This window comes from Dendrobates tinctorius, unplaced genomic scaffold, assembly GCF_039654945.1.
Source record: "Dendrobates tinctorius isolate UK_male_01 unplaced genomic scaffold, ASM3965494v1 ptg000078l, whole genome shotgun sequence".
NCBI lineage: Eukaryota > Metazoa > Chordata > Amphibia > Anura > Dendrobatidae > Dendrobates > Dendrobates tinctorius.
Window position 1 is genome coordinate 783,741 of NW_027361746.1, and position 26,213 is coordinate 809,953.

Below are 26,213 nucleotides of genomic sequence, written 5' to 3' on the forward strand. Positions count from 1 at the left end.
AAATGACTAAGTATGGAATGGACAAGGCAACTGTTAGGTGGATTCATAACTGGCTTAGTGATCGGACCCAAAGAGTGGTCGTAAATGGCAGCACATCCAGTTGGAAGAATGTCTCAAGTGGGGTACCACAAGGCTCTGTCCTGGGCCCTTTATTGTTCAACATCTTTATCAACGATTTAGATGAAGGAATTGAGGGTAAACTGATTAAATTTGCTGATGACACAAAGCTAGGAGGGATAGCTAATACTAGAGAAGAGAGAGAGAGGATTCAAAAAGATATAAATAAACTGGAGAAGTGGGCAGCAACTAACAGAATGTTTTTTAACAGGGAAAAATGCAAAGTACTACATCTGGGCAATAAAAATGAAAAAAGCATATATAGAATGGGAGGAATAGGGCTAAGTGACAGCACATGTGAAAAAGACTTGGGTATACTAATAGATCACAAACTGAATATGAGTCAACAGTGTGATGCAGCAGCAAAAAAGGCAAATGCAATTCTAGGATGTATTAACAGAAGCATACAGTCTAGATCACGTGAAGTCATTATTTCCCTCTACTCCTCTTTGGTCAGACCTCATCTGGAATATTGTGTCCAGTTTTGGGCACCACATTTTAAAAAAGACATCAACAAGCTGGAGCAAGTTCAGAAAAGAGCAACCAGAATGGTGACCGGTCTGCAAACCCTGTCTTATGAGGAAAGGTTGCAGGATTTGGGATTGTTTAGTTTGCAAAAGAGAAGACTGAGAGGAGACTTAATAGCTGTCTACAAATATCTCAAGGGCTGTCACATTGTAGAAGGATCATCTTTATTCTCATTTGCACAAGGAAAGACTAGAAGCAACGGGATGAAACTGAATGGGAGGAGACACAGATTAGATATTAGAAAAAACTTTTTGACAGTTAGAGTGATCAATGAGTGGAACAGGCTGCCACGAGAAGTGGTGAGTTCTCCTTCAATGGATGTCTTCAAACAGAGGCTGGACAGACATCTGACTGGGATGATTTAGCGAATCCTGCTTTGAGCAGGGGGTTGGACCAGATGGCCCAGGAGGTCCCTTCCAACTCTACGATTCTATGATTCTATGATTCTATGATTCTACTCATCTACCCAACACCAATTATCGTTTGATGCTCGTCAGAAGATAGGTGTAACAGATGCACATCTCAAGCTAGGTATAAAAGATGCCCGTGAAAAATTGGATGCCAAAGATGCTCCTAATCTAGAAGATAGGTTTAAAACAATTTCAAACTCAGATCTCGGCTGCTGTATCACGTTTGTAAAAAAAAATAAAATAGATTAATTTTAATGTGCAACAACCCTGCACACAGAACAATTTCAATGCCACTTAATGAAAAGGTTGGTTATAGCGGGCCGTATCAAGTTTATCAACAGAAAAAAATATATATATTTTAATGTGCTTGAGGTCTGCAGACAGCTTCATATCACCACCACAAAATGACAATATGGGATACGGCAGACTGTATCACATTCAGCAGCAGGAAAAATTAGAATTTTTTAATGCGCGTTAGGTCTGCAGGCAGGTTCATAACAACACCAAAACATGACAACGTGGGATACGGTGGGCAGTATCTCATTCAGCAAACGAAAATGTTATAATTTTTTTTAATGCGTGTTAGGTCTGCACACATGTTCATATCACCGTCACAAAATGATAATGTGGGATACAGCTGGCTGTTTCACATTTAGCAACAGAAAAAATATTTTTTTTTATAAGCGTTAGGTCTGCAGACAGGTTCATATCATCGCCACAACATGACAATGTGGGATACAGTTGGCTGTTTAACATTTAGCTAGTGAAAAAATATTAATTAGAATGCTATTTTCGTGCATGGCCAAATAACAAGTGCTGGAAGGTAAATTTAACAGCCACACTGGACACTAGCTAGCTACACTATCTGACTGATATACAACCACCTAGCTAACTAGCTAAAATGTGGGATACAGCAGGCTATTTCACATTTACCTAGTGAAAAAATATTAACTAGAATGCTATACTCGTGCATGGAGCACAATAGAAGCAGTGCACAACACACGTGTAGGACATGTGCCCTGCTGGCTTTCTTTGTGGACCTCAGTAATGTCCAAAAAAGAAAAAAAAAATGCTGGAAGGTAAATTTAACAGCCACACTGGACAGTAGTTAGCTACTCTACCTGACTGATATACAGTCATATGTTAAAGTTTGGGCACCCCTATTAATGTTAACCTTTTTTCTTTATAACAATTTTGATTTTTGCAACAGCTATTTCAGTTTCATATATCTAATAACTGATGGACTCAGTTATATTTCTGGATTCAAGTGAGGTTTATTGTACTAAAAGAAAATGTGCAATCTGCATTTAAACAAAATTTGAACGGTGCAAAAGTATCGGCACCCTTATCATTTTCTTGATTTGAACACTCCTAACTACTTTTTACTGACTTCATGAAGCACTAAACTGGTTTTATAACCTCATTGAGCTTTGAACTTCATAGCCAGGTGTATCAAATCATGAGAAAAGGTATTTAAGGTGGCCACTTGCAAGTAGTTCTCCTATTTGATTCTCCTATGAAGAGTGGCATCATGGGCTCCTCAAAACAACTCTCAAATGATCTGAAAACAAAGATTATTCAACATAGCTTTTCAGGGGAAGGATACAAAAAGTTGTCTCAGAGATTTAACCTGTCAGTTTCCACTGTGAGGAACATAGTAAGGAAATGGAAGAACACAGGTACAGTTCTTGTTAAGCCCAGAAGTGGCAGGCCAAGAAAAGTATCAGAAAGGCAGAGAAGAAGAATGGTGAGAACAGTCAAGGACAATCCACAGACCACCTCCAAAGACCTGCAGCCTCATCTTGCTGCAGATGGTGTCACTGTGCATCGGTCAACAATACAGCGCACTTTGCACAAGGAGAAGCTGTATGGGAGAATGATGTGAAAGAAGCCGTTTCTGCAAGCACGCCACAAACAGAGTCGCCTGAGGTATGCAAAAGCACATTTGGACAAGCCAGTTACATTTTGGAAGAAGGTCCTGTGGACTGATGAAACAAAGATTGAGTTGTTTGGTCATACAAAAAGGCGTTATGCATGGAGGCTAAAAAACACAGCATTCCAAGAAAAACACTTGCTACCCACAGTAAAATTTGGTGGAGTTTCCATCATGCTTTGGGGCTGTGTGGCCAATGCCGGCACCGGGAATCTTGTTAAAGTTGAGGGTCGCATGGATTCAACTCAGTATCAGCAGATTCTTGACAATAATGTGCAAGAATCAGTGACGAAGTTGAAGTTACGCAGGGGATGGATATTTCAGCAAGACAATGATCCAAAACACCACTCCAAATCTACTCCGGCATTCATGCAGAGGAACAGTTACAATGTTCTGGAATGGCCATCCCAGTCCCCAGACCTGAATATCATTGAACATCTGTGGGATGATTTGAAGCGGGCTGTCCATGCTCGGCGACCATCAAACTTAACTGAACTGGAATTATTTTGTAAACAGGAATGGTCACAAATACCTTTACCCAGGATCCAGGAACTCATTAATAGCTACAGGAAGCGACTAGAGGCTGTTATTTTTGCAAAAGGAGGATCTACGAAATATTAATGTCACTTTTATGTTGAGGTGCCCATACTTTTGCACCGGTCAAATTTTGTTAAAATGCAGATTGCACATTTTCTGTTAGTACAATAAACCTCATTTGAATCCAGAAATATAACTGAGTCCATCAGTTATTAGATATATGAAACTGAAATAGCTGTTGCAAAAACCAAAATTGTTATAAAGAAAAAAGGTTAACATTAATAGGGGTGCCCAAACTTTAACATATGACTTTACAACTGCCTAACTATCTAGCTAAAATCTTGCTGTTAGCAGTGGCAGCGCTGTTAATGTGTCAAAATGGCACTAAAACAAGAGGGGGACATGTGATTTGAGCAGCCAATGACACAAGCTGTAGTGTCAGGACATTGTGGGTGTTTCCTGCGTGCACTCTGATTGGCTAGTCGCAATGTGCACACAAAGTTAGGGAAAAAAATGACTGCTTACAAGAACGCCATGCCTCTGAGCTCTGCAAACCCCCTCCTCTCATCAAACATGTACCAAACGCTGATGATACACCACTAAAGTTGCTAAAGTGTTGAAAATATTTTTGTGGGAACGCAAATATTTTCCCGTACTTTTACCGAATGTTACCGATTTTTATAAAATTTTGCAAATTTTTCCAATCACGAATCCGAATGTGCCACAATCATGCAGAATATATGTTTGGCGATTGTTTTCCTAACAAATTCGCTCATGACTACTGATTATATCACTGGGTGTTCGTGTGACGCATTTGGGGTCCATCTGTTGTTATGACCTAAAAACTGTTTGTTTGCTAATGCAAAGGTACTGACTGATAGATATACAGTGGGGACAGAAAGTATTCAGACCCCTTTAAATTTTTCACTTCAATTCAAAAAAGTTCATTTTTTTCTCATTAAAGTACACTCTGCACCCCATCTTGACTGAAAAAACAACAGAAATAGAAATTTTTGATAATTTATTAAAAAAGAAAAACTGAAATATCACATGGTCATAAGCAGGGTTGGACTGGGGTGTCTGGGGTCCACCAGGAGTTCATCTTACAGGTATTTGCAAATATCTGTCAATTGTTTTCCCCATTATAGTGGAGCCTTGACTGTAAAACACTGGCGGCTCCTGCACATCTACTGTGAACCCCTGTAACTGGGATGTATAATTACGGTAGTTTACATTAATGCGGTTCTTCGGTTAAAACAAGTTATCACCGATCCATGGGCTCCACAGGTTAGGTGATTGCTTAGGTTTGACCATTAGGAATTACACCGATCGGAAGAATGAGGAGGTTTTATCATTGATAGGACACTTATCCCCATTTTAAAATGCAGTGTCAGGTGGGATGTCTGACCGCAGCTCCATTCATTCTCTTTGGGGCTTCCAGAAAAAAAACAAGTGCAGCCACTGAGGGAATGAATGGATCAGTGGTCAAGTCGGACATGCCACTCCAGTCTAATGGGGATAAAAAGTTCCACATTTTGCTGAATGGGTCCAAGCTGTCAGACCCCCACCAATCAATACGTTATCACTTCTCTAATATGGGGGAGTTGGGTCAATAATTAGGGCATCAAATCAAAATGTAACCTGTGGAAGCGCTTTTGCAGCGCAAAAAGATCGTCGTTACTATCTCCTTTTTGCACCCGTTCTCCCGCTGATATGCTTTTATAATAAAGCCTTGACTACACTACCCGGTGAGTGCCGTTCTTTTCTACTATTTTTTGCATCCAAGAAAGAGACAAAAATTCCTAGTGAAAAAAACTTTATCCTGAAGGAGTGTGAAGGACTATAAGGGAAAAAAATCAAGATGGTACAAATGTTACCTCTGGTGGGTGTCGGTGCCTGCAAGCACGTTTTGGCTATTGTCTTCTTCTGGGCGAATGTCTTCAAAGTTTTTTTCATGAGAAATTTTTGGCTCTTTCTTGGATGCATTATCCTGTGAAGTGTGCTAGCTTATTAATCTCCATGTACAACCTCTTTATAACATGTGGTAGGTTCCTGGTGTCAATTGTTTGGTTTCCCACTTTTTAATAACCTTGTCTGTCTTTTTGGTTCTTTTTGTCAATAAAATGTTGCATTTCTTTATTATGATTGGTTCCTGTGTACATTTTTTTCTTTTTCTGATGTTATCACTTATCCTGTAGAGAGGTGATTACTTTTTTCCACAGGAGAACCCTTGTAAGTGCACCTCTGCTGATGTGTTCCAAGTATTTAATCTCTAATAGAAATAAAGAATCTTCTCCTAATTTAATATCAGCGAGAACAAATGACCACCATACACAACACAATCCCATAAACCAAGACCAATACCACCACATACAAGAAGAAATACCGCGACACCATGACCAGATCACATATTACCACCACATAATGACCGAATAATGCTACATACAAGGAACAAACACCGCCACACAATGACCAGACCACAAATTACCACCACATAGTGACCGAATAATGCTACATACAAGGAACAAACACCGCCACACCATGACCAAACCACAAACTACCACCACATAGTGACCAAATAATATGACATATTACCAGCATATAGGGACCAAATAATACCACATCCAAGGAGAAATATTGCCACACCATGACCAGACCACAAATTACCACAACATAGTGACCAAATACTACAATACTGATCATAAATACAAACCACAATACTAACAACACTGTTATTACCACCAGTGATATTATACAGGGGAACTCTGTATATAGTATCACGGTACAGGTAATACAATGATCACCGGTGACATTACACACAGATGTTCTGTATATAGTGTCACTGTACAGGTAATACAGTGATCACCGGTGACATACCCAGGAGCTCTGTATATAGTGTCAGGGTACAGGTAATACAGTGATCACCAGTGACATTATACAAAAGAGCTCTGTATATAGTGTATAGTGTACAGATAATACAGTGATCACCGATGACATTATACACAGGGAGCTCTGTACACAGTATATAGTGTATAGTGTGCGTGTACATGTAACACACTGACTCACCAGTGACATCTGTAGTTGAAGTCCTTCATATTTGCTTTTCTTCTTCAACCGCACAGACTGCCATCACTTCTTCCAGCCAGGACTCGTCTCTGCAAAAAATAACAGACAGTCATCAATAGCTGATCACTTCCAGAGCACTTTCCCCACTTTTTCCCCGACTAATACACTATGTCAGATGAAAAAAAAAAGCGACATGGTGCCACACTGCACACTAACAGGACCTCCCTTTTGTTCCCTCCATGGAAAAATGTCTCTTAAAAAGTAAATTATTTTACAGCAGTAATAATGCCCCTAATTGGATCCTAAAGAAATTATCTTCCCCACTTGTCACCATAAACTAATACAGCATGTTCCTCATTCTGGCCCCCAAACAGTAATTAAGTCCCTCCCCCTGGCTCTCTTTATTTAGTAATCTCACCCTGCCTGGCACCCTTTATTTTATAATATGCCCCAGCCTGTCCCCCATGTCCTTCGTCTAGCCTGGCCTCAATATCTAATTACATCAATATGTGATCCAAAAATAAACTTGTGCCAATCATAAACATAACATATCCGTCTGTCCCACCAATAGGCAAAGGCTGGAGAACAGAAACAGCACACTTGAAATCGCTATAAAATTATCAATTTATTAATCTAAATAATTAAAATACATAAGAAATATACAAACTGATAAACCTCCATTGTGGGAAACAGAAAACGCTAAATACTCCTTTAAACACACCGATTTTATATAAATGTAGATAGAGACATTCATTTCTGTAAGGTTCTATATGTACTGTATATGGTGTCAATTTCACCTGAGCGCTCAATATCTAATTAGCATAATTAACACCGCCCTACACTGAAATCATAGCATGTAGCCCAGTAATACACCATGGCTTTCATTTGCCACATACAGCAAGAGCGTGAACCAATCTATTACATAGACAGAGCAATCATTTAACTGGTCAAACATTCATCTCCTCAAAGAATCACGTGTGGAGTATGTGCCGCATGTCCCTCACGCCGATGCGCGTTTCGTCCTCTTCCTCAGGGAGAGTGTCAAGGACAAGGGAAGGCGGGTCTTTTAAATAACAAAGCACCAGTCAGATGCTTACCCTCACTGTGCGTGTCAAGCAGGGATGAACATCCGAATCGTGGCGCGCCAAGTCAATGAACTGCTGCCCTGAAAGAGACTCATCATCTCCGGTCAGTGAGATGCAAACACACCGGTAACCTTGGTGTAGTAACTGCCACCTGATGAAGACGGGGTTACCGTTGAAGCGCGTTCTGGGCTAAACAATTACTTTGTCCTTGTGTTCCTAGCACTCCGCTGACCGTTCATTCTCATTGTCCAGTTTACTATCTTCCATTGGAGGCGCACGGCTGGAGCTGCAGTGGATCACTGACTCCCATTTATGTAATTTACCACCCTCCTGGCGCTCCCTAGTGACTGCTACCCTATTGACTTCTAGAATTGTGGCAAGGCACACATCTGGCCAAGGTTACAAAAGAATTTCTGCTGTACTCAAGGTTCCTAAGAGAACAGTGGCCTCCATAATCCTTAAAAGGAAGAAGTTTGGGACCACCTGAAGTCTTCCTAGAACTGGCCGTCCAGCCAAACTGAGCAATCGAGGGAGAAGAGCTTTGGTGAGAGAGGTAAATAAGAGCCCCAAGATTACTGTGGCTGAGCTCCACAGATGCAGTAGGGAAATGGGAGAAAGTTCCACAAAGTCAACTATCACTGCAGCCCTTCACCAGTTGGGCCTTTATGGCAGAGTGGCCTGACGGAAGCCTCTCCTCAGTGCAAGACATATGAAAGCCCGCATAGAGTTTGCTAAAAAAAAAAACCACATGAAGGACTCCCAGACTATGAGAAATAAGATTCTCTAGTCTGATGAGACCAAAAGACAACTTTTTGGTGATAATTCTAAGCGGTATGTGTGGAGAAAACTAGGCACTGCTCATCACCTGCCCAATATAATCCCAACAGTATAACAGGGTGGTGGCAACATCATGCTATGGGGGTGTTTTTTTTAGCTGCAGGGACAGGACGACTGGTTGAAATTGAAGAAAACATGAGTACATGTACAGAGATATCCTGGATGAAAACATCTTCCAGAGTGCTCTGTACCTCAGACTTGGCTGAAGGTTCACCTTCTGACAAGACAATGACACTACGCACACCGCTAAAATAAAAAGGAGTGGCTTCGGAACAACTCTGTGACCATTCTTGACTGGCCCAGCCAGAGCCTTGACCAACACCCAATTGAGCATCTCTGGAAAGACCTGAGAATGGCTGTCCACCAATGTTCACCATCCAACCTGACGGAACTGGAGAGGATCTGCAAGGAAGAATGGCAGAGGATCCCCAATCCAGGTGTGAAAAACTTGTTGCATCATTCCCAAGAAGACTCCTGGCTGTACTAGCTCAACAGGATGTTGAGAAGGCCGAACTTTTAAATTCCTATTTTGCATCTGTTTTCTCTCAGAAAGGAAATGTAACATCAACTGTTCTTCACTGTCCTATTAAGGGAATAGAAGAATCCAGGATATCTATAAACAGAAAGATAGTGAGGAAACACTTAACTAACCTAAATGAATTCAAGTCTCCAGGTCCAGATGAATTACACCCCAGAGTACTGAAGGAAATAGCAGAAGAAATTTTTGAACCCCTCTCCATAATCTTTGAAAATTCTTGGAGAACAGGAGAAGTCCCAGAAGACTGGAGAAGAGCAAATGTTGTTCCTATCTTCAAAAAGGGGAAGAAGGTGGACCCAGGCAACTATAGGCCAGTGAGTCTGACTTCTATACCAGGAAAGATCTTTGAACAAATTATTAAACAACATGTATGTCCGTACCTGGATAAGAATGAAGTGATTAAACAGCATGGGTTTGTAACTAATAAGTCATGTCAGACTAACTTAATTTCCTTCTATGATGGAATCACTGATTGGGTGGATCAAGGAAATGCTGTAGATATAGTATATCTTGACTTCAGCAAAGCATTTGACAAATTATCTCATACAATCTTAATTGAAAAAATGACTAAGTATGGAATGGACAAGGCAACTGTTAGGTGGATTCAAAACTGGCTTTGTGATCGGACCCAAAGAGTGGTCATAAATGGCTGCACATCCAGTTGGAAGAATGTCTCAAGTGGGGTACCACAGGGCTCTGTCCTGGGCCCTGTATTGTTCAACATCTTTATCAACGATTTAGATGAAGGAATTGAGGGTAAACTGATTAAATTTGCTGATGACACAAAGCTAGGAGGGATAGCTAATACTAGAGAAGAGAGAGAGAGGATTCAAAAAATATACAAATAAACTGGAGAAGTGGGCAGCAACTAACAGAATGGTTTTTAACAGGGAAAAATGCAAAGTACTACATCTGGGCAATAAAAATGAAAAAAGCATATACAGAATGGGAGGAATAGGGCTAAGCAACAGCACATGTGAAAAAGACTTGGGTATACTAATAGATCACAGACTGAATATGAGTCAACAGTGTGATGCAGCAGCAAAAAAGGCAAATGCAATTCTAGGATGTATTAACAGAAGCATACAGTCTAGATCACGTGAAGTCATTATTTCCCTCTACTCCTCTTTGGTCAGACCTCATCTGGAATATTGTGTCCAGTTTTGGGCACCACATTTTAAAAAAGACATCAACAAACTGGAGCAAGTTCACAAAAAGCAACCAGAATGGTGACCGGTCTGCAAACCCTGTCTTATGAGGAAAGGTTGCAGGATTTGGGATTGTTTAGTTTGAAAAAGAGAAGACTGAGAGGAGACTTAATAGCTGTCTACAAATATCTAAAGGGCTGTCACATTGTAGAAGGATCAACTTTATTCTCATTTGCACAAGGAAAGACTAGAAGCAATGGGATGAAACTGAATGGGAGGAGACACAGATTAGATATTAGAAAAAACTTTTTGACAGTTAGAGTGATCAATGAGTGGAACAGGCTGCCACGAGAAGTGGTGAGTTCTCCTTCAATGGAAGTCTTCAAGCAGAGGCTAGACAGACATCTGACTGGGATGATTTAGCGAATCCTGCAGGGGGTCGGACCAGATGGCCCAGGAGGTCCCTTCCAACTCTACGATTCTATGATTCTATGAAAAGGGTGCTTCTACTCAATACTGAGTAAAGGGTCTGAATTCTTATGACCATGTGATATTTTAGTTTTTCTTTTTTAATAAATTTGCTAAAATTTTTACATTTCTGTTTTTTTATTAAGTCAAGATGGGGTGCAGAGTGTACATTAATGAGAAAAAAATGAACTTTTTTGAATTTTTCGAATGGCTGCAATGAAACAAAGAGTGAAACATTTAAAGGGGTCTGAATACTTTCCGTAGCCACTGTATGTGCATAGTTATATTATAGAAAAGGGATAAATAGGCAAAATAAACAGGTGAATTTCATACTAATCATCTATTTAATTTAACCTTAAATTAGTTGCTTGGAGTTCATTGGACCCCAAGCAAGTTTTTTTTCGGCATATTTTCCAAAGAATGGAAGATAGGTAACCGTTAGTGTTGAGCATTCCGATACCGCAAGTATCGGGTATCGGCCGATACTTGCTGTATCGGAATTCCGATACCGACTTCCGATATTTTTTCAATATCGGAATTCGGCATCGGAATCGGAAGTTCAAAGTTGATTGACAGCCTGACGTCATCATGATGCGCGGTGTGTGCGCATCATGATGCGCCGTCATTTCGGGCCTTCCGGGGGTCTCTGCCGGCCTGCCGGGGGGCTGTGTGGACTGCCCGGGGTCTGTACCGGCCTGCCGGGGGGCTGTGCCGGCCTGCCGGTGGTCTGTGCACCCTGTGGGGGTCTGTACCGGCCTGCCGGGGGGCTGTGCCGGCCTGCCGGTGGTCTGTGCACCCTGTGGGGGTCTGTACCGGCCTGCCGGGGGGCTGTGCCGGCCTGCCGGTGGTCTGTGCACCCTGTGGGGGTCTGTACCGGCCTGCCGGGGGGCTGTGCCGGCCTGCCGGTGGTCTGTGCACCCTGTGGGGGTCTGTACCGGCCTGCCGGGGGGCTGTGCCGGCCTGCCGGGGGGCTGTGCTGATGTCCGGGGGGCTGTGCAAGCATCGTCCGATGGGACTACAAGTCCCATCTGGCGATGCCTGCTACCATGACAGTGATTGACACATTAGCCAATGATGGGACAGTAGTAGTCCCATCATCCGGCTAATGTGTTAAATGTTAAAAAAAAAAAAAAAAATACTACATACTACATAGATACTACATGCATGCTACATACATACTACATGCATGCTACATACATACTACATGCTACATACATACTACATATATACTACATGCATGCTACATACATACTACATGCTACATACATACTACATATATACTACATGCATGCTACATACATACTACATGCTACATACATACTACATGCTACATACATACTACATATATACTACATACATGCTACATACATGCTACATACATACTGCATGCTACATACATACTACATACATACTACATACATACTACATGCATGCTACATACATACTACATACATACATACTACATGCATGCTACATACATACTACATGCATGCTACATGCATACTACATGCTACATACATACCACATACATACTACATACATACTACATACATACTACATGCTACATACATACTACATATATACTACATGCATGCTACATACATACTACATGCTACATACATACCACATACATACTACATACATACTACATACATACTACATGCTACATACATACTACATATATACTACATGCATGCTACATACATACTACATGCTACATACATACCACATACATACTACATACATGCTACATGCTACATACATACTACATATATACTACATGCATGCTACATACATACTACATATATACTACATGCATGCTACATACATACTGCATGCTACATGCATGCTACATACATACTACATACATACTACATACAATACATTCATACAATACATACATAGACATACAGTACATATAACATAGAGTAACATACTTACCAATACTTGTCACATTGTTCCCCGAAGCCATTGTCTTTTCCGGAATAAATATTAACATAACAAACCACAAAAATACTCACCCACGATCCAAAGCAGTCCACGAGTGTGTCCCACTTCCCACACAGCAATGGCATAAAGTGAGACTAGGGACTTTTTTTTTTTTAAGTGGCGGAGGAATACAGTGCGGAAGGATACCTACCTTCCGTCATTGGATTCCTGCAGCCCGTAGAGAACGGCAGCATCATCTGATGCTGCCGTTCTCTACCCAAGATCGTCGTGGGACACACTCGTGGACTGCTTCGGATCGTGGGTGAGTATTTTTGTGGTTTGTTATGTTAATATTTATTCCGGAAAAGACAATGGCTTCGGGGAACAATGTGACAAGTATTGGTAAGTATGTTACTCTATGTTATATGTACTGTATGTCTATGTATGTATTGTATGAATGTATTGTATGTATGTAGTATATATGTGGTATGTATGTAGCATGTAGTATGTATGTAGTATGTATGTAGCATGCATGTAGCATGTAGTATGTATGTAGCATGCATGTAGCATGCAGTATGTATGTAGCATGCATGTAGTATATATGTAGTATGTATGTAGCATGCATGTAGTATATATGTAGTATGTATGTAGCATGTAGCATGTATGTAGTATGTATGTGGTATGTATGTAGCATGTAGTATGTATGTAGCATGCATGTAGTATATATGTAGTATGTATGTAGCATGTAGTATGTATGTAGTATGTATGTAGCATGTAGTATGTATGTAGCATGCATGTAGCATGCATGTAGTATGTATGTAGTATGTATGTAGTATGTATGTAGTATGCATGTAGCATGCATGTAGCATGCATGTAGTATGTATGTAGTATGTATGTAGCATGCAGTATGTATGTAGCATGTATGTAGTATGTATGTAGTATATATGTAGTATGTATGTAGCATGTAGTATGTATGTAGCATGCATGTAGTATATATGTAGTATGTATGTAGCATGTAGTATGTATGTAGCATGCATGTAGTATGTATGTAGCATGTAGTATGTATGTAGCATGTATGTAGTATGTATGTAGCATGTATGTAGTATGTATGTAGTATGTATGTAGCATGCATGTAGCATGCATGTAGTATGTATGTAGTATGTATGTAGTATGTATGTAGCATGTATGTAGTATGTATGTAGTATATATGTAGTATGTATGTAGCATGTAGTATGTATGTAGCATGCATGTAGTATGTATGTAGCATGTAGTATGTATGTAGCATGCATGTATTATGTATGTAGTATGTATGTAGTATTTTTTTTTTTTTAACATTTAACACATTAGCCGGATGATGGGACTACTACTGTCCCATCATTGGCTAATGTGTCAATCACTGTCATGGTAGCAGGCATCGCCCGATGGGACTTGTAGTCCCATCGGACGATGCCTGCACAGACCCCCGAAGCCTGCACAGACCACCGGCAGGCCGGCACAGCCCCCCGGCAGGCCGGCACAGCCCCCCGGAGCCTGCACAGACCACCGGCAGGCCGGCACAGCCCCCCGGCAGGCCGGCACAGCCCACCGGAGCCTGCACAGACCACCGGCAGGCCGGCACAGCCCCCCGGCAGGCCGGCACAGACCACCGGAGCCTGCACAGACCCCCTGGCAGGCCGGCACAGCCCCCCGAAAGGCCCGTACAGACCCCAGAGAGGCTGTACAAGGCAAAAACAGGGTTTTTCTTATTCCGATACCGGAAGTCCCATAGACTTGAATGGGACTTCCGGTATCGGAATCGGCGATACCGATACTTTTTTTAAAGATCGGCCGATCCATTCCGATCCGATACTTTGAATTATCGGACGGTATCGCTCAACTCTAGTAACCGTCCTTCCGTTTCGGTAGTTTCCTAGCTGGGGCGCCCCTCCCTCCTCAGTGCGTATAGAGAAAATCCATGGCAGTTCTATTACTGTCCACTAAGCATTGTGATAAAGTTAAAGGTGAAGGTGATACGAAGAAACCAGAGATAATAGACTTTTACACTAAATCCAAGGGCGGCGTTGATACAAACAACACACCGTGCAAAACCTATAGCGCTGCTCGGTGCACTAAGAGATGGTAAAAAATTTTCTTTAATATATGTTGCTTTTTTTCTAAATCAAAACTGGGTTCTAAAGTAGTATAAATGGCATAGCGGTGCTTGTATCTGACGATTCTAGTTGGCATCAAATAAAGGCAACCATCATCATTTGTCTAGTTGGAAGTATTAAAGAATGCATAATTCATGCTTCACTAAAGCCAAGAGAATATAGACAGCTGAGGAATCGTTTAAATAGATTTATCAAGTATAGCAATTATCATAAACTTAAAAATACAGGAGTTTATAAAATACAAAGAGTTACTAGAACCTGGCACTTAGCCTACTTTAACTAGATATTAGGAACTAATGTGCAAGTGACTAGCAGCAATGAAATTGTATAGAAAAGTCATCATCAGAAGACAGTCTTCATAAAGTGATATAAAATTAGAGGTATGCCTAATAGTATCAGTCCAGATCCGGGGGTGATGGCGGATCTACGTTCTGTCTCACCTGAGTTGGTTTAGCAAGATAGGCACAACACTAGACTGGACTTTACAGATGGAGCGGATCCTTGACCACGGTATGCCGCTCATCCGAGACGCGTGGAGATGTGCTTGTCCTGGCGCAAACACAAATCCATGTGGAAGCAAAAAGGAAGGAAATTCCAGAGACACTTTTGTATAAAAGGCATGATCCCAATTGGTTATCAGATTTAGAGCGTACTTCCAGCTGTGGAGAGGAGGTGACCAATAAGGGAAACGTCTCTGGAGTCTCCTTCCTTTTTATGTCTGTTGTACATCCTGTGCCCAGTCCAGTATGAAAAATTTGGTGGAAGGTTCAAATTATAAGTACAACTGATTCATGCATGCCAGAATGCAAAGACGGAAAAACAAAAATATTCAGACCCTGAAGGCAAAAATTGTTCCTGCCCAAGACGTTATTTTTTCATTCTTTATAAGCTACTCATCTATTCCTGGCCCGGATGGACCTCCGTCTTAAAGGGCATATAGGGGTTCAAACTAAGGGGGTTGTCTGGCGCGTAAACATTTTTTACCATAGAGTTATATAACAAAATAAGCCATTCTCATCCCACCAATATTTGTCTGCCCCTGTACTTTCCTCATTGGTCCCCGTGCTGTGAGGCCTCTGTTAATGCAAGAAGTAGGGACTGGATGGGGCCGTATTAGAACAGGATAGGTGGGATTGAAGAGGCGAATATTGCTTCTTTTCAATCCATTCAAAACAATTTTTAAAAAATGTTATACCGTACTCGATAGAGAATCCCTTTAATGAGGTAATCCCATCTTGGACATTTCAGAATATCTAATATAGATACAATCCCACAAATAGCACTGACTGTGATGGGAATACTGTAATAAAATGGATGATAACCTTTATAGATAAATTATTGTCAACTACTTAAGACCACCCATTCTTAAATACTGTATTCCCCAATGTAAGGCTCCGGTCACACGATCAGCTTTTGGTGGGTTTGTGATGTTGCAGGTATTCTGCACCATTTCTGCACCTATTACATAAATTAGGTTACTTGCGATTTTTGTCTTTTGTTAGTGTGTCATGTTATAAATTAAACTGCTTATTTTTTGATACTTCCTGTTATTTAGTTTTGACAAAAAACTTTATTGATACAGTCATGTACAGATTACATCCGTTTTTGATGCATTTCCACTGTGGAAAGATGCTAAAAACTCACGTGCGTTGTTTTTACCTTGCAAGTTTCTAACCAATGCAAGTCTATGGGGACAATCTGCAGAACACTCAGCGTGGCCTCTAGAGAAACTGATATGTTGCGGATTTGAAACGCAGCGCAGGTCAGATTACAAAGTACAGCTAAGCACGGTGGACGGGAGATTTCTATAATTTCATCCACTTTAGATGCTGTGTTTTTGGCACAGCAAAAATACGCAGCGTCAACAAATCATCGTGGGAACACAGCCTGAAATTTATTACAGTTACTCATGTCCGGCACCAACGTAATTCCAGCAATGTTGGCGCCGAGTCTCCTGCGTCGTGACTGATATTGGTATGCCATGTGACCACTGCAGTCATTCAGCTGCCACTAAGGGGCGGCTTCCCTCCCACTTGCTTCAAACGAACCTGGGACATTCGAAGGAAGTCAGAGAATGACAGCCTGTTAGTTGCCACTGATTGGCTGCAGTGCTCATGGGACATAATGTCAAAGAAGGATCGGCACCAACGTGTCTGGAACGGTGCCGAAGGTATTTGTCATTTTTATTTTACATCATGGACTATAGTATTTAAGAAGGGGTTGTCCAAGTAGTGTACAAACCCTTTAATAAAATTGCACTAAGGCTGCATTGACACAATCGTGTGTTACCATCAGTGAGAAATGGAGCATTTGTTTTTTTACAGCTGTCGTCCTTGTTGAACCCGTTATTTTTACTAATTTTTTTGCTCTTTTCAGTGAAGCAGGCAGAAGGTCTGACCTTTTTTGTTTACTCATTAACTCTTAATAATGGAACTGATAAAAAAGGATGGAAGAAAGTCTGTCTTCTATGTATACATATATCTAAAACTGACCGTCATTTCCAAACAGAAAATCAGGTGTGAATGGGTGCAAGCTAAGAGAGGCAGTTTCATATGTAACAAACAAATGAAAGCTGCACTCTGTAACACTATAGTATGTGAACAAGGAAAATCTGAAATTGGAATTGCATTACTGCTCTAGGAAAAAGTTAAAGTGAAGATACTTAGCATATAAATTGCCCAATTCATATATGCCCAACAGCCATCGACGACAAGACGACCTTCTTTGCTGGGAAACTAACCTAATAGGAAACCTCCTGGGCTGATAGCCTATAATTATATGGGTAGGTAGGATACTGCTGTGATTAAAACCTCCATAGGCTGATGGGTGGAGTGCTGGGTCAGAAAGCCTGTGTATACAAATATCAAAGACTGACCATCACTTCAGCCTATGGCAGTTTTAATGACAGCAGAATTCTACCCACCCATGAGCCCAGGAGAGGAATCATATTAGGTTGGGTTCCCAGCAAAGAAGGTCGCCTTGTCGTTGGCTGTTGGGCATATATGAATTGATCAATTTATTTGCTAAGTATCTTCATTTTAGCTTTTTGTCTAGAGCAGTGATGCCATTCCATCGTCATATATTTCATGTTTGCATACTGTAAAGCTACAGACTCCGGCTTTAATTTGTCTACTATGAATCATCAGTTTTATATGGATTCCCACAAACTTTAATGGTCGAGTCTGATCCACAAAATCGATAAGGAATAGGACATGCTCTGAGTCTCACGGACCAAAGACGCCCATTTTTAAAACTGATGTGTGTATGGATCAATTAAACTCTATGGGATAATTTGCTGTCTGAGGAAATCATGGGCAGTACAAAGACCAGATGTGTAAATGCATATCAATTCAGTTGGCAATCTTCACTCCATTTATTTCCAATTCTCTGATATGCAGCTATCAGCCTCAAACAAGTTCCTTGTGGGAGTGTCTCTCTCTGTAGTACATGGTGGATGTGAGGTCTGTGTGAATCCAGAGTGCCGATGATTTCATGTATCATCGTAGATTAAATACTGCACTTACAGGTGCTTCTCATAAAATTAGAATATCATAAAAAAAGTTAATTTATTTCAGTTCTTCAATACAAAAAGTGAAACTCATAAATTATATAGAGTCATTTCAAGCAGAGTGATCTATTTCACGTGTTTATTTCTGTTAATGTTGATGATTATGGCTTACAGCCAATAAAACCCAAAAGTCATTATCTTTGTAAATTAGAATAATTAACAAAAAACACCTGCAAAAAGCATTTAAAAAGGTCCCTTAGTCTGTTTCAGTAGGCTCCACAATCATGGAGAAGACTGCTGACTTGACAGATGTCCAGAAGGCAGTCACTGACACACTCCAGAAGGACGGTAAGCAACAAAAGGTCATTGCTAAAGACACTGGCTGTTCACAGAGGGCTGTACCCAAGCATATTAATGGAAAGTTGAGTGAAAGGAAAAAGTGTGATAGAAAAAGGTGAACAAGCAACCGAGATAACCGCAGCCTTGAAAGGATTGTTAAGAAAAGGCCATTCCAAAATTTGGGGGAGATTCACCACATACAGACGTATCCAGGACATTGGCTACAAGTGTCACATTCCTTGTGTCAAGCCACTGATGACCAATAGACAACACCAGAAGTGTCTTACCTGGGCCAAGGAGAAAAAGAACTGGACTGTGCTCAGTGTTTCAAGGTGTTGTTTTCAGATGAAAGTAAATTTTGCATTTCATTTGGAAATCAAGGTCCCAGAGTCTGGAGGAAGAGTGGAGAGGCCACAATCCAAGCTGCTGGAGGTCTAGTGTGAAGTTTCCACAATCAGTGATGGTTTGGGGAGTCATGTCATCTGCTGGTGTAGGTCCACTGTGTTTTATCAAGACCAAAGTCACCGCAGCCGTCTACCAGAAAATTTTAGAACACGTCATGCTTCCCTCTGCCAACAAGCTTTTTGGAGTGGAGATTTCATTTTCCATCAGGACTTGGCACCTGTCCACACTGCCAAAAGGACCAATACCTGGTGTACTAACAACAGTATCACTGTGCTTGATTGTCCAGCAAACTCGCCTGACCTTAACCTATGGGGTATTGTCAAGAGGAAGATAGAGACACCAGACCCAACAATGCAGATGAGCTGAAGGTTGCTATCAAAGCAACCTGGGCTTCCATAACACCTCAGCAGTGCCACAGGCTGATCGCCTCCATGCCACACTGCATTGATGCAGTAATTAATGCAGTAGGTCAACATTTCTAATTTTAAAATCATTTAAAATCATTTTTCAAGCTGATGTTATAAAGTATTCTAATTTACTGAGATAATGACTTTTGGGTTTTCATTGGCTGTAAGCCATAATCATCAACATTAACAGAAATAAACATGTGAAATAGATCACTCAGTAATGGCTCTATATAATATACAAGTTTCACTTTTTGTATTTAAGAACTGAAATAAATTAACTTTTTGATGATATTCTAATTGTGTGAGAAGCACCTGTATGTACTGTATTCTAGATCAGCTTTCCTCCTCTCTATTGTCTATGTAGTTTTCTGTGCAAATCAGAGACACTTTCTTCCCCTCGCCCACCCTCCTGTCTCTAGGGCTACATGCACATGACCGTATTTTCAGTCCTAGTGCTGTCTGTGAAGAAAACTAATCACACTCAGACCAATGTTACTTGTTACCTGTTCAGATTACTGTTTTGTTTTTTTAATGGAAAGAATGCTCGTGTTTTAAAAAAATGGCAGCATGCATCAGTTTCTTCTGTGTTTCCGATGAGTCTCACATATTCAAGTCTATGAGTGCCCAAAAAAATTACATCCCATAAGGATGAAGTGTAACGTATCGGATTTTTACAGATACAATGCAACTCTAGGAAACTGTTCTTGTTCTTGTAAATTTTAATAATTGTTGATGTATAAAAAGGGATCCAGATAACAGTACAGTTGAAAAATCATCCATTTTTTTCTGGATGAAAAACGGATACATTTTTATACACTTGAGTGAACTTCGTCTAACACAGAGACAGGATTGGGAGAGCAGAGAGGAGCCTTCTAACCCAAAAGCTCTCATGACTTTCTAACAATATTTGCAGATCTTTCATCTAGATAAAGGACTTACAGACACTGCAGCAGCAAAAAGTAAATCTTTTTATAATGAAGACTAGTTAGAAAGTTCCTTAAAACCTGTCAGCACGATTTTGTAATGTAATGTAAAGACATGGCTGTAATGGCGCTGTAACACCGATTCCACCATTTGAAGTTTTCTGCTAATTAGATTTTGGTGTACAGGGGCCGAACTGTGCACTAGGCTTTCTCCTCCCTGTCTGTGTTTCCCCAGCCCCTCCCCCTGCCATTGGTCTGTGATTCCCGGCCCCTCCATCTTCCTCTGGTCTGTGATTCCCTGGCTCCTCTGCCTGCCTACGGTTTGTTCTTCACTAGCCCCTCTGCCTGCCTCCGGTCTGTGATTCGCTGGCTCCTCTGCCTGCCTCCAGTCTATGATTCCTCAGCCTCTCTGCCTGCTTCCGGTCTGTGACTCCCTGGCTCCACTGCCTGCCTACAGTCTGTGGTCTGTAGTTCCTCAACCCCTGTGCCTACCTCCAGTTTATGATTCGCCGGCCCCTCTGGCTGCCTCCACAGTCTGTGATTCTTCAGCTCCTCTACCTGCCTCTGATCTGTGATTCCTCAGCTCCTCTACCTGCCTCTGGTCTGTGATTCCCTGGCTTCTCTGCCTGCCTCTAGTCTGTGATTCCTCAGCCCCTCTGCCTAACTCCGGTCTGTGATTCCCCGACTCCTCTGCCTTCCTATGGCCAGTGATTTCCCAGCTCCTCTGCCTGCCTCTAGTCTGTGATTCCTCAACCCCTGTGCGTGCCTCTAGTCTGTGATTCCTCACCCCCTGTGCCTGCCTCTAGTCTGTGATCCCTCAGCCCCTTTGCCTGCCTCCGGTCTGTGATTCCTCAGCTCTTCTGCCTGCCTACAGTCTGTGATTCACAGACCTCTTTGCCTGCCTCTGGTCTGTGATTTCTCAGCCCATCTGCCTGCCTCCAGTCTGTGATTCCTCAACCCCTCTGCCTGCCTCCGGTCTGTGATTCCCCGGCTCCTCTGCCTGTCTACGCGGTCTGTGATTCGCAGGCCCCTGTGCCTGCCTCTGGTCGGTTATTCCCCGGCTCCTCTGCCTGCCTACGCAGTCTGTGATTCGCCGGCCCCTGTGCCTGCCTCTGGTCTGTGATTCCCAGGCTCCTCTGTCTGCCTCTGGTCTGTGATTCTCTGGCTCCTCTGCCTGCATCTAGTCTGTGATTCCTCAGCCCCTCTGCCTGACTCCGTTCTGTGATTCCCTGACTCCTCTGTCTTCCAATGGCCTGTGATTTCCCAGCTCCTCTGCCTGCCTCAAGTCTGTGATTCCTCAACCCCTGTGCCTGCCTCTAGTATGTGATTCACAGACCCCTTTGCCTGCCTCCGGTCTGTGATTCCTCAGCCCATCTACCTGCCTCCAGTCTGTGATTCCCCGCCTCCCCTGCCTGCCTCCAGTCTGTGATTCCTCAACCCCTCTGCCTGCCTCCGGTCTGTGATTCCCCAGCTCTTCTGCCTGCCTACAGTCTGTGATTCACAGACCCCTTTGCCTGCCTCCAGGCTGTGATTCCTCAGCCCATCTACCTGCCTCCAGTCTGTGATTCCCCGCCTCCCCTGCCTGCCTCTAGTCTGTGATTCCTCAGCCCCTCTGCCTGACTCCGGTCTGTGATTCCCCAGCTCCTCTGCCTTCCTATGGCCTGTGATTTCCCAGCTCCTCTGCCTGCCTCTAGTCTGTGATTCCTCAACCCCTGTGCCTGCCTCTGGTCTGTGATTCCTCAGCTCCTCTGCCTGCCGCCGGTCTGTGATTCCCCAGCTCTTCTGCCTGCCTACAGTCTGTGATTCACAGACCCTTTTGCCTGCCTCCGGTCTGTGATTCCTCAGCCCATCTACCTGGCTCCAGTCTGTGATTCCCCGCCTCCCCTGCCTGCCTCCAGTCTATGATTCCTCAACCCCTCTGCCTGCCTCCGGTCTATGATTCCCCGGCTCCTCTGCCTGCCTACTGTCTGTGATTTGCTGGCCCCTGTGCTTGCTTCCAGTCTGTGATTTGCCGGCCCCTCTGCCTGCGTCCAGACTGTGATTCCTCAGCCCCTCTGCCTGCCTCCGGTCTGTGAATGACAGGTCATTGCTCTTTCACTCCTCTGTTTGATTGTTTGAAACCTTGCGGCAATGCCGTAATTCTCGGGTAATCTGCAATAAAATTGTGCCTCCATTGCTGTGGTCGGCACATGCACAGTCAACTGTAAAAGAACTCAATCTGTGCATGTGTATCACACTGCAATGATGGCGCCAAAAACGCAGTGCCTATCATTCACAGACCAAAGGCAGGTGGAGGGGTCAGGGAATCACAGACTAGGAGAGGAAGACCCCGTGCACAGTCTGGCCCCTGGTCACTGAAATCTAATTAGCAGAAAACTCCAAATGGTGATTAAAGAAGAACCACAAAGTGGATTTCTTCACCAAAGGTATCAATGTAACGAGTACTGCAGCGCCATTAGGCCATGTGCACACGATGCAGATATGCAGCGTTTCCGCAGCGGATTTTACCGCGCAGAAACGTTGCATATCCGCATTGTGATGTACAGTACCTTTAAAATGAATGAAAAAAAAAAACGCTGTGCAGACGCTGCGGATTTTTCCGCGCGGTTTTCCTGCGGTACAAAATCCGCAGCATGTCACTTCTTTTGTGCGGTTTTCTATCTCCCCTGTCACCAAATCCGCAGGGGGAAGACCGCAATGGAAAACCGCACAAAAACCGCATGAAAACCGCGTGAAAAATGGAAGAAATCCGCAGGAAAAATGCAGGTCATTTGACCTGTGGTTTTCTTCCATTCTGCACGGAAAAATCTGCAGGGCTCAAAACCCCGTCTGCACTCAGCCTTACAGTCCTGTTCTTACATTACAAAACCGTGTCAACAGGTTCCCTTTAACTTTGTATTTAGGTAGCAGATAGGAATTAAAATAATGGGGAATGTCTACATAGCCTTTATGTTTTGAGTCCTCAGAAGAGTTTTGCTCTAAGAATAAAACCAGTCTGTTTGCACTGCAATTAGTTACTGCGCTTCCATCGGCGGTGACATCTCTGCCCTTTGTGGAGCGTGATGTGAGAGCAGGTAGCTTCCTTCAGACTCAATGAAAGTTTTAAGTCAACAAGTATTTCATCCAAAAAAAAAACCCACTATAGTGATCTGAATCAATGTTTGTTTTGTGTTTTCCAGACACAGCGTAATGATTTGTGAGCTGTGGGAAGTGCGATGAACTGTCTGCACACATCACAATGTGCCATCCCGACAGCATCCTCCGTGTCTCGCCTTGCAAGGTGTATACATTGTTCGTGCTCCGACAAGAGGTCACCATCAGTATTTTCCTGAGTAACTTCAACATCTGAAAAAAAGAAGTGCTCATTATTCTGCTCTTTGTCAATATTATTGTGAACAGGAGCCTTTCTATGGAGCACAATTCCCTATAATTACACTTATTATCTAGAACTAAGCGCCCGGCCCTAGACATTAACCGCTCACGAGCTGGATGACTTTGCCATAAAATCCCAATGGAAAGTTTTCTCCCTAGTCGAACAGAAGACATTTGGAAAGAGACGAGTCATTTTTCAGGCTTGCTTCATTAATGCTATAAAGGATTGGATTTCTTAAGGAATTGCATAAGTTAGCTACTTTTCACATTCTTGGCCCGTAATCCAAACACACCCCGTTCGTTGGGGTGTATATTTTTCCTTCTGTTCACTCGCAATTATAGTCTATTTCATTAACTGCAAGTTGGAGGAGTATTAATGTTGTAGCCTGTTGAAATTTCCTTTGAAATGATCATTTGGATTCCATCAAGTCACCTTCGAGACGCATGGAATGTGTTGAGGAGTAGTAGCTCCTGGCCTCTTGTACAAGCTGCTACCGTACGGGAGACTTACTCATTCCCTTCTCCATCAATCGTCCATTTTCCCCTGGATACAAAAGTGACATTTTAAGGATCTTGAGTAGAGGCACACCCAGATAAGCTTCATCGAGCTCCACACATTCCTTTCCTTCACATGTACAATGATGACATTTTCTAAACAAACTTGGTCTATATTCACACAAAAAGCACCACTGACAACGTCTACGTGTTGCAAAATGCTGTCTGGACAAGCGAAGAAACACATACATTGGAAAGAATTACCATATCACATAGACCCTCGTCCGTGTGACCCTCCCCAAATAGGGCATCAACCCTTCGAGCGACATCACAAATTCTCGGGACAGAAAGCAGGTGATAATATCTGACCCAACCCTGGTAGTCATATCTGACCCAACCCTGGTAGTCATATCTGACCTAACCCTGGTAGTCATATCTGACCTAACTCTGGTAGTCATGTCTGACCCAACCCTGGTAGTCGTATCTGACCCAATCTTGGTAGTCGTATCTGACTCAGCCCTGGTAGTCGTATCTGACCCAACTCTGGCAGTCGTATCTGACTCAATCCTGGTAGTCATATCTGATCCAACCCTGGCAGTTATATCTGACCCAATCCTGGCAGTCATATCTGACCCAATCCTGGTAGTCATATCTGACCCAATCCTGGCAGTCATATCTGACTCAAACCTGGTAGTCATATCTGATCCAACCCTGGTTGTCATATCTGACCCAACCCTGGTAGTCATATCTGATTCAACCCTGGCAGTCATATCTGACCCAACCCTGGTAGTCATATCTGACCCAATCCTGGTAGTCATATCTGACGCAACTCTGGTGGTCATATCTGCCCCAATCCTGGTATTCATATTTGACCCAACCCTGGTAGTCGTATCTGCCCCAATCCTGGTAGTTGTATCTGACTCAGCCCTGGAAGTCATATCTGACCCAATCCTGGCAGTCATATCTGACCCAACCCTGGCAGTCATATCTGACCCAACCCTGGTAATCATATCTGACCCAACCCTGATAGTCATATCTGACCCAACCCTGGCAGTCATATCTGACCCAGTCCTGGTAATCATATCTGGCCCAATCCTGGTAGTCATATCTGACCCAACCCTGGTAGTCATATCTGACCCAACTCTGGTAGTCATATGTGATCCATTCCTGGTATTCATATTTGACCCAACCCTGGTAGTCATATCTGACCTAATCCTGGTAGTAATTTCTGACCCAACCCTGGTAGTCGTATCTGACCCAATCCTGGTAGTTGTATCTGACTCAGCCCTGGTAGTCGTATCTGACTCAATCCTGGTAGTCTTATCTGACCCAACCCTGGTAGTTATATCTGACCCCATCCTGGCAGTTATATCTGACTCAACCCTGGTAGTCATATCTGACCCAATCCTGGCAGTCATATCTGACCCAATCCTGGTAGTCATATCTGACCCAACCCTGGTAGTCATATCTGACCCAACCCTGGTAGTCATATCTGACCCAACCCTGGCAGTCATATCTGACCCAGTCCTGGTAATCATATCTGGCCCAATCCTGGTAGTCATATCTGACTCCACCCTGGGAGTCATATCTGACCCAATCCTGGTAGTCATATCTGACCCAACCCTGGCAGTCATATCTGACCCAACCCTGGCAGTCATATCTGACCCAATCCTGGTAGTCATATCTGATCCAACCCTGGTAGTCATATCTGACCCAGTCCTGGTAGTCATATCTGACCCAATCCTGGTAGTCATATCTGAGTTGCCTCTGTGTAATACTACATTATACTAGCAGGGGTCATGATTGTCCAATGTGGTCTACAGCACCCAGCAAAATGAGCATGTTTGTTCGGGGGGGGTCTCGATAGCAGATGATGGGTAGGATAAACAGCTGTAGGGTGACATGCGGAGCCAACTGTGAGTGTAGATGTTGCATGACTGATAGTGTGATGTAATCCTTCCTGTATGATGCGCAACAGATGCCGAACTTCAGAGAGCAGAATAAAGAAGCACGTAAAA